The sequence below is a fragment of the Lactuca virosa genome, chromosome 8 (assembly GCF_052849685.1).
Source record: "Lactuca virosa cultivar CGN04683 chromosome 8, Lactuca_virosa_CGN04683_v6, whole genome shotgun sequence".
Taxonomy (NCBI): domain Eukaryota; kingdom Viridiplantae; phylum Streptophyta; class Magnoliopsida; order Asterales; family Asteraceae; genus Lactuca; species Lactuca virosa.
In genome coordinates this window covers 247,238,780-247,248,531 of record NC_136433.1, presented here as the reverse complement: position 1 = coordinate 247,248,531, position 9,752 = coordinate 247,238,780, and positions in this window count along the sequence as shown.

The following is a 9,752-nucleotide window of genomic DNA, read 5'->3' as shown; positions in this document are numbered from 1 at the left end:
ACCTTATAATATTAATATAAAATAATTACATTTAGGAAAATAAAATTTAAATCATTAACATTTACCTTTAATTTAAAAAGTCAAAAAAAAAAAAACTCAAGAGTTTATTAACTAAAGACTAGGCATATAATCATTTCTCTTTCTCCACACTCTTCAACTCTTCATTCTCATTCTCTCTTTCACACACACACATACACACCTCTCTCTAACATCACTTATTGATCTTCTTTATCCTTCTCTCTATGACCCAGGAAATTTTCCAGAAAATTTAAATTGAAGACACTCAAAACTTCCATCTTCATGTGTTGTTCTTGAGGTAAACACTAAAACCCTCCATTCTACATCCACTTTCCTTAATTTCATTAAGATTTTCATGCATATCTTCTTCTCCTACCCTTTCTAATGAAAAATCATGAACACACACACATACAATTTTGATTATTATGGTGGTAGGATTTCACCCAAAATCAATGCATGTTGCTTGATGGTGAAATCCAATGACCAAAACATATGTCAACCCAAAAAACTTTAGTTTTTACAAGTTTTTATAATCATCAACCACATGTATTGATGTTTTCCATTTAGAAACACCATTTTGAACAAAAATAAGTTCATGCATGGTCTTCAACCATGGTGCATGTGATAAACATCAAGCTTATAGGCTTGATGATCAAATTATATTGTTAAAAATTTATAAAGGATTTTATTCAATAAAAATCTAATATCGTTTACTGTTCAAAATAAATTTTTCTCAGACTCCCAGTAGCAAAATAATATGATCTGGAAATTCCAGAAAATTATTTTCATTTCATTGATTTTTTTTTAATTTTTTACTACGAAATGATGCCATAATTCAAATAAAATACTTTCTGAGGTCTATAAATCCTAAATAAATTCTTGGATGACCCGTAAATCACATAAACATCCTCCATGAAGTTTCACCTATTTTTTTTACTGTTTGTTATGACTTTTAATTTTCCTTGTGTTTAACACAAATAAATCTTACAACCAAATTTTGACATATGAAATGAACATATAATAATTTTTGCAGCCTCTAGACATTATATAGCACTCAGATAAAGTTTTTGAGAATTATTCATAACACATTTGTATTTTTACTCGATTTTTATGTATTTAATGGACTAAATCGGGTGAAAATAGTTACACTTTTCCATAAATCCTGAAAATTTACCACGATATCTTTTATCATAGTAAGATAGTAAATAAACTGTTTACTGATATTTACCCATTGGTTACTATTTGCTTTCGAATTAAATGCTTATTTAATGGAATAAATAAGGAAAAATATTCAAACCCTTTCTGAAATCATATAAACTGACCAGAACTTCCTTGATTATATTCTAATCAATAGTGAAAAGTTTGAGGATTTATTTCAACTATTTTCTATTTATTTCTATTTTCCTAATATTAAACATCCATATATCCAAAAATTGTATCCCACTGATTGAAAATCAATGATATTTTCCCAGTTTATATGCATTCTAAAACAGTTTCAAAAAACTTGTGAAGAATTATCTTAACTTTTTGCTATTTATTCTATTTTTCTTACATTAAACACCCATAAACCCATCCACTGCTTGAAAACCAATTTTGATATATTTCCCAGTATATATGTTTTATAAAGCAGATTTGAATTTTTTTTGAGCAATTATCTTAACTTCTTGCTATTTAATCTATTTTTCTTACATTACTCACACATAAAACCAAAAATCGGATTCCTCTACTTGAAAATCAATTTTGAAAAATTTCCTATTTTATATGCATTATAAAATATTTTTTTTTGAGGAATTATATTAACTATTTGCTACTTATTTTATTTTTCTTACATTAAACACCCATAAATCATAAAAATCGGATTCCGAGGCTTGAAAACCACTTTTGACAATTTTCCCAGTTTATATACATTGTTTATAAGTTGTACAAAAAGACTTTATAAGTTGTACAAAAAGACTGGAAACTTTTCTTATCTGTGTAGTATTTTTCACGATCTCATGGTGATTTCAAGGAATTAAATGGAAGAAAAATAATTAAATATATTTAAAAATCATGAAAACTTTCGTGAGGGTTCTCCATTCAATAGAATCTGAAGGAAAATTTTAGGAAATTTGTGGAGTTGTTTTAATATTATTTTCTAATTTTTAGCCTTTAAAACATAATTGAAAAATGCTAAAACACATTAAAAACAATATCACAAAATTTGCAATTATTACTTGAAATTATCCTTAAATTGAATAGCTTATATAAATTTGATAATTTCAGAAAAATGGTTACAACCTATGCAATACTAAATTTTAAACAATCTTAGCATTTCCCTATGTGTAGGTTTATGTATATTAGTGTTAGTTATTCAATTTACAAAATCCCTAGTGTCTATTCATATTTATAGGACCTTGGTACAAAAACGTTCGGAGGTATCCCAAGGCATCGTTTGTAAGTTATCAAACCATCGTGACTATTTACGGCCCTTATTTTGGTTTTTACATTTTGGGGTGGAAAAGCATGTCCAAAAGCTAGTTATTGTTCATTCTCTTTAAATTTACTTGTATCAAACTTGATTGCTATGTTTTACTATGTATGTGTATGCGTTTGTGAAACTTGAGGACTTATCGTCTATGTCTCTTAGACTTTACTTCAACCATTAACTATTTGAGCCACTGCTCTTTATGGATAGCGCTATTAAGAATTGACAACTCTTCACTCGCCCGAATGCTTGAGTGCATAATAACATGTTTATATATAGAATGATAAACATAGATCTTGATAGGGCGGCAATTATAGGCTTTGTTGAGAACTCATTATTTGTTTATTGTACGCATATACACTTGTTTCTCATGTTAGCATCATACTTTGTTTCTCATCATGGTAACAAATTTTATTTCTCATGATAGCAACGAACTTTGTTATACAAACTTGTTTACTCATTATAGCAATAAACATGTTTACTCATTTTAGCAATGAACATCTATTCATGAAAACTTATATTAAAACTTTGAATCTAAATCATATACTACTATTTTGTAAACTTGTGAACTCACAAACTATTTTTATAGATGAGCCTCGTTTTATATGCTTTTTCAGGGAATAATTAGTAAGTGATAGTAAAGATTCATCATCATAAAGCATGTTGCATTGAGCGGAAAGTTATATGATGGAATTGATTTTTGAACAATATTATTTTAGGAAACAAAAGATTGTCTTGTTTATGTTTGTTTTTGGGATGTAAACTTTAAAATTTACTACTATGATGATGTGTCTTTATCTTATGCTATGAAACCTTTGTCATTGTCATTACTTCGTGTTTCCGCTATAGCGGGGTATGACAAAAGTGGTATCAGAGCTAAAGTTATAGAAACATCTGTTTTCTTTTAGAAAACCCAAACTATAACCAAAACTCATAGATTTTAAACATCGAGCATTCTACTAACGTAATTGGGTCAGAAATTGTATTATTGGATATCAACTAAACATAACCTGATCACCTATGTTTAATTAAGGAAACATTTATGCAAGACTTGAACTAATTGTAATAGGATTATGTTAAAACTAATTTTAAAAAAAATAAATTTTAATTCAAATCGAAAAAGGCGAATTTTGGTGTGTGTAGTCATTGCATACTATCGGCATTCATTATTATGCATTCTATAGATCATTATACCTATGTCTCGGTCCATTATGTTGAAATCGTCATCATCCTACACTACCTTTTCGGCTGATGAGTCCGGCTACATTATGGAATTCCCGCGAAGCCACCCACCCACCTCTATGGAGGAAGATTCCTCCGAAGATATGAGGGACATGGGAGACTCACTAGACACTAGTAGCTACAACAACTCGAGTCAGCAACATGGAGCTTCCCCTGCATCGGTGTTACCACAGCCGCCACTCTCTGGGCTTTGCACCCGACACACGACGAGGAAGAACATCCCCATGCATGTGGGGATGACATCTGAGGGAGTAGGACCTAGCATGGCAGGACCCGACCTAGCAGGATCGAGGGTACTCCTACCACAGCGAGTTATTGGGATACTCGTTCGGTAGGAAAGTATGACCTCGGAGGAGTCCTGAAGGATCCCATTCATAGAAACAAAGTTATGTTAGAGTCGCACAATGATTGCTAAGCATCAAAAGATCTTGGATGAGATGATGTCAGAATTGAGTGTCCTTATCAGTATGCAATAGAGGCCACCGATACTGCCAGGGCTGTAGAAGGAGCCGCAAGCCGTTTTCTGACTGCTTGCTGTGTATTTAGAGGGCTATTGTTAATCATGATTATGATGTTTCTTTTTAGGATCGTGATTTATCTTTGGTTCTGATTTATGTATTTTACTTTCTCATGTTTTGAATAACCATGTGGGATGTATTTTGGAGGAAAACTAAAAACCTTGTTTTAGTGATGATGTACTATTTTGGTATTAAAAACTATTCAAATGTGTGTGAAGAAAAATTTATGTTATGTTTGCAAGAGTTTCAAAAGTGAAGTCTAAACCCAAAAATTTATAATAAATGTTTGTCATCGAATAAATTATTATGTAGGCTTCAAATTTATATGCATAAGAGTAATGCAAAGTATCATTTTGACAACATACAATGTTTGAAAAATGATGATGAACTACAAATCGTTCATTATTTAAAGAAAAAATTATGTATACCCATTTTATTTTTTGTGTCTTAGAACCATGCCTCCAAGAAGGTCTACTCACAAAAACCCTCAGAAGAAAACACCCGATGTTGCTCAGTTGGTAGCACAACAACTCATGGCAGAAACACCAAACATTGTCAAACAAGTGACTACGGGCTTAAATGAAACTTAAGTAAATCTTAGAGGAAATGAGGGTAACAATGAGAGGGAATGAAACTACAAGTCCTTTATGGCATGCAAAACTAGAAGAATTCCACGGGAAAGAAGGCACAATCGGATTACTAAAATGGATTGCCTATACTGAATCGGTCCTTCATATTAGCAAATGCCCTGAACTCAACAAAATGGAGTATGCAACTTGTCTACTCCAAGATAGGGCATTGACCTGGTGGAACACCCAAGTGAAAACTCGAGGTCGTGCAACAACATATCAACTAACTTGGGTGGATTTGAAGAAATTCTCACAAAAGAGTATTGTCCCAATGATGAAATTCAAAAGATTGAATTTTAATTCTGGAACCATTCCATGGTTGGAACACAGATAGAGATGTACACAATCCGTTTCCATGAACTTGCAAAACTGGTACATCACATGGTCACTCTTGAGTGTTTACTTCAGCAAATCCAACTACTATGAACATGCAAAAGCTTGAATCTAAATTATAGAACCATTCGGGGAATGTTTACTTCAGCAAATCCAACTATCATTCAGAGTGTAATGGTTCTAGAAAATCGACAGACCAATGATGTTATTCAAACTGGAGCTATAGTAAAAGAAAACTCTGGTAGCAAGAGGAGGCCAGAAAATCAAGGAGAGAAGAAGTCTGTGTTGGATTAGATGTCTAAGTCCATAACTATAATTGGTATGTACTTGACCCGAGAGTAGTATGGTCCATTTCGGGTTGCCTTCAACAGAACAATCTGATAGGATGGATATTTGAGAAAAACGTTATTTGTGATTTATTAATATATTATAAGTATAATATATATTAATTGTGAAATCATATTATTTAATTAGTATTGCTCAAGAATTAATTTGGAATTAATTTAGTGATCAAAAGAGACTAATTAAATTAACGGGGACTGATTATGTAAATCCATGATTGATTAGTAATGGGCTAAGCTTTTGAAAGAATCCATAAAGTGATAGTCCATTACAAGCCCAAATCTAATAATTAGGGTTTACATATAACCCTTGGAATTCTACACTATATATATATATATATATATATATATATATATATATATATATATATATATATATATATATATATATATATATATATATATATATTACCCCTTGGCCTAAAATTATGACACTAGGGATCTTAGAGATAGTATAGCTGATTTTGGTGCCTAGAAACCTTTCTCTCAAGGTCTCCAATTGTTCATGATGTATGTGACTTGGTTGAGGCATCATACTTGAGGTGCTAAGCTCTTAAAGGCCAAATACAACAACCTATAACAAGAGGTAATCATCTAATTTACTTTTATGATTCATATGTTAAATTGTATGCTAGTTGTAGGCTTCATGCTTTGGAAATTTTATTGCATGTATAACTAGAGAAAAATTAGATCCAAAACATTTAGGGTTGTATGTGCACCATAGGAGAGTTATAGTACATTAAAACCCAACAGTGGTAACAGAGCCATGAGTAGTTTTCTGTTATATTGATGCATGCTTAATTGCTCAAAGCTGAAAAATTTGAAAAACTGTTGTCTGAACAGGGGACTCGACGAGTCCTATGATCTGACTCGATGAGTCAATTAAAAATCAAGCCAACTCGACGAGTCCAATATCTGACTTGACGAGTTGGATAGGTTGTTTGCAGTTTTTTGGGTTTTTTGGCCTAAATTGGACTAGGATCATTACTGCAAACTGTTTTATATCATAAAATCCGTTTTTTTGATGTGGTAGTGATTATTCTCATCCAATTAAAAGATAATTGTCAAAATTTTAAGATATTTGTTACTTTATATGAGAAGGTAAATACTTGTAAATTGTTGACTTGATATTATCTTGCCTTGTGAGTTTAGTTAGATCAATGAGATATTATATGATAATTTTGCTAGTTAAAATTGATCTAAATGTTTTTTGAAGAGTTCCATAATTTGTCCTCGAGTTATGGAACATGAAAAGTCACATTCATAAAATACACATTAAAACTCATAAGTTATGGAAACTAAAAGTTTTCAAGAGTTACAAAACTTGCCCTCATGTTTTGATATTTGAAAAATCTCAAATTATGAATCATTGAATTCTAAAACTCTTGTAATTAAAAGGTGCAACTCTTGGGTTCATAACCTAAAAATTAATTAAATAATTTTTAATTTTGAATTTTTTATATTTAGCACCTTGATGTTTTTGAATAGTTCAAATTACCTCTTATGGATTGTATTAAATTAATTAAAGTGTTTAATTAAAAGAGAAGATTAACAAATCCATAAATAGCATGGTTTATGTTTAATAAAATTAAGATTTTAATTTACTAATTAAACCATCAAGTATTTTAAAAGTTTAAAATACACCCTTATACTATATAAAATTAAAAGCTTAATATATTATATATGTATAAGTAAAATGTCAGTCTTACAGTTAGTATGCCTCATTCACTAAGCCAATCTATAAGGTGTGTATAAGGATACTTCCTATAAAATGGTGGTTTAATGGGTGTCCACTCTCACCCACCGCTTCCTTGATTGGTGGAGGGTTTAGTAGAACGGATAGGATAGGACACAAATTCTCATTAAAAGTATAATGAAAATACCAAGTAACTAAATGTTTTATAAATTCCCAATATTAGTTAGTTAGGAAAAATGTGAACTTGATGCTAAGCTATGAAATTGCACTTTGCGGCTTGCCAAGTCGTTAATGGAGCGTGTGTGGTTAACCGACACACTAACTTGGACTAGTAAGGGTGGCAAAGGGTGGCTCGTTGTTTGTCATAGATCAATGGAGCGTATGTGGTTAACCGACACATTGATTAGGTGATAAACGACTTCGAGTGTACAAAGCTAATTTGCATGGTTATTCACACCTTGTTTGAGATCCTTGCTATCCTAGTCACAAAATTGAAGGGCATAATCGAGATTAAACATGCCATTTAAAAGTTCAATGAATCTCAAAATATCTAGGAGTTTCATTTAAAATTTAATTCATTGAAAATTTCATTTTCATGGTGGAATTGGTAAATCATCATTTACCTACCGACAAATAGTTTACAATTGGATTATGTCATCCCTATTCAGAATTATAAATTATTGTGTTGGGTCCTAGCCTTAATATTTAATTTGGGTGTTATATTAAGGACTTAAATCAACTAAAATTGAATTTCTCCCTTGTAGATGTCTAGTTCAGACAACTATGGTCTTCCCGAATCTTTTAGAAAAAGCTTTCCTCATGAAGATGATGTTCCATGATTGGATCGTGAAAATGGATATCATACTTCACTTCCTCTACCTCCTCCAATAATTCTCCCTGACCCACATGTTGAAAGACTTGAAAAGTTCAAGGTCACTCAAGCCCGATTGGCAAGCAAACACTAAGATGGAAGGTATGTGTGTACATGTCGTGGAGATGAAGTTACACGTTGACAGGTTGGGAATGTTAGGAGTCGTTGTGTCAAGGAAGTTGGCTATTGACTTGGTTCTTCAGTCACTTCCTAAGTCACATGGTGAGTTCATTAAAGATTACAATATGATAGACCGCGACGTGACCCTTATCGATCTTACATATTTGCTAATTGTTGCTGAATCAGCAATGATTTGGCATACTGGTAATGCAAATTTGATTTGAAGATCTACTTCCCAAACTTCCATGGACATTGACAATGGAAACATTGGAAGTCCAGAAAAGTTTTCTCTTCCAAATGGAAACGGAAAGGTGTAACACCCGCTTCCCGGTACATATTTTAAATATAAGTTTATATATTTTTACACAGGGACTCGACGAGTTGGAAACCCAACTCGTCGAGTAGATGTGAATTTTGGATGCGGGTGGAAGAGTCTACTCGCTGAGTCGGAAACCCCGACTCCACGAGTAGACCTGTCTGGATAAAACCCTAAATTTGAGTGTTTGCATCCTATTGAAACAACTTATAGGGTCTCCTCTCCATCCTCCATCACCCTCAGACTCTCTTCACGAAACCCTAATCGAATATTGAGTGTTCTTGAGCTTTTTGTGCCATTCGTGTGTCTTTGAAGCTTGAAAAGAAAGAGGAAGCTTTGGAGATCAAGAGGAAGCAAGAGGATCCATAGGTATTGGCACATTCCCAGCTCATTTGAGTTATAAAGCTGATACCTTGGCTATTCATTTCTTAGATCTCTATTTAGGGCTATTTTCTACCTTTTCTAAGTCTTAGTGAAGCCATATTCGGGATTGTGTGTACCAATGGAGTTGTACTTTAGATCTTGAACCTTTGAGGGTTCCCATGGCATAAAGGTGCCAACTTTATTGCCGTGGGAGTCCCATGCACCTTGTAGACTTAATTTTTTGGTCCTTATGAGCTAGTTAACCCATGCATGCACGTAAAGTTTGTAACTTTACATGCTATATCGTGAGAGGTCAGATCTACACTTTGGATGCAATAAGCCCGACTGAAATCGACTGTATGGACTTGGACATTAAGGAACTCGACGAATCGCTCATAGGACATGGCGAGTCGGGTCATGGTTCCCCAACCTTTTCTCATCCGAGCAATATGGTTGAGTCTAGAAGAGGACTCAACAAGATGGACGTGAATATGGAACTGAAGATCAAAGAACTCAATGAGTCCAAGGATGAACTCAGCGAGTCCAAGGGAAATGTCCCGACTAATATGAATATGAACTCGACGAGTTCAAGGAAGAACTTGATGAGTCAAGGGCTAAACGCCCCAACTGATATGAAGCAGGACTCAACGAGTTCAAGGATGAACTCGGAGAGTCATGAGCAAAAGGTCCCGATTTTGTATGAAGGAGAAATCGACGAGTTCTTGAAAGACTCGACGAGTAGGATCGAAGTTCCAGTATTTTGTGGATTATGGAACTCGACGAGTTGGTGGACCAACTCGGCGAGTCGAGTCAACCAGATGTTGACTTTGACCAAAAGTTG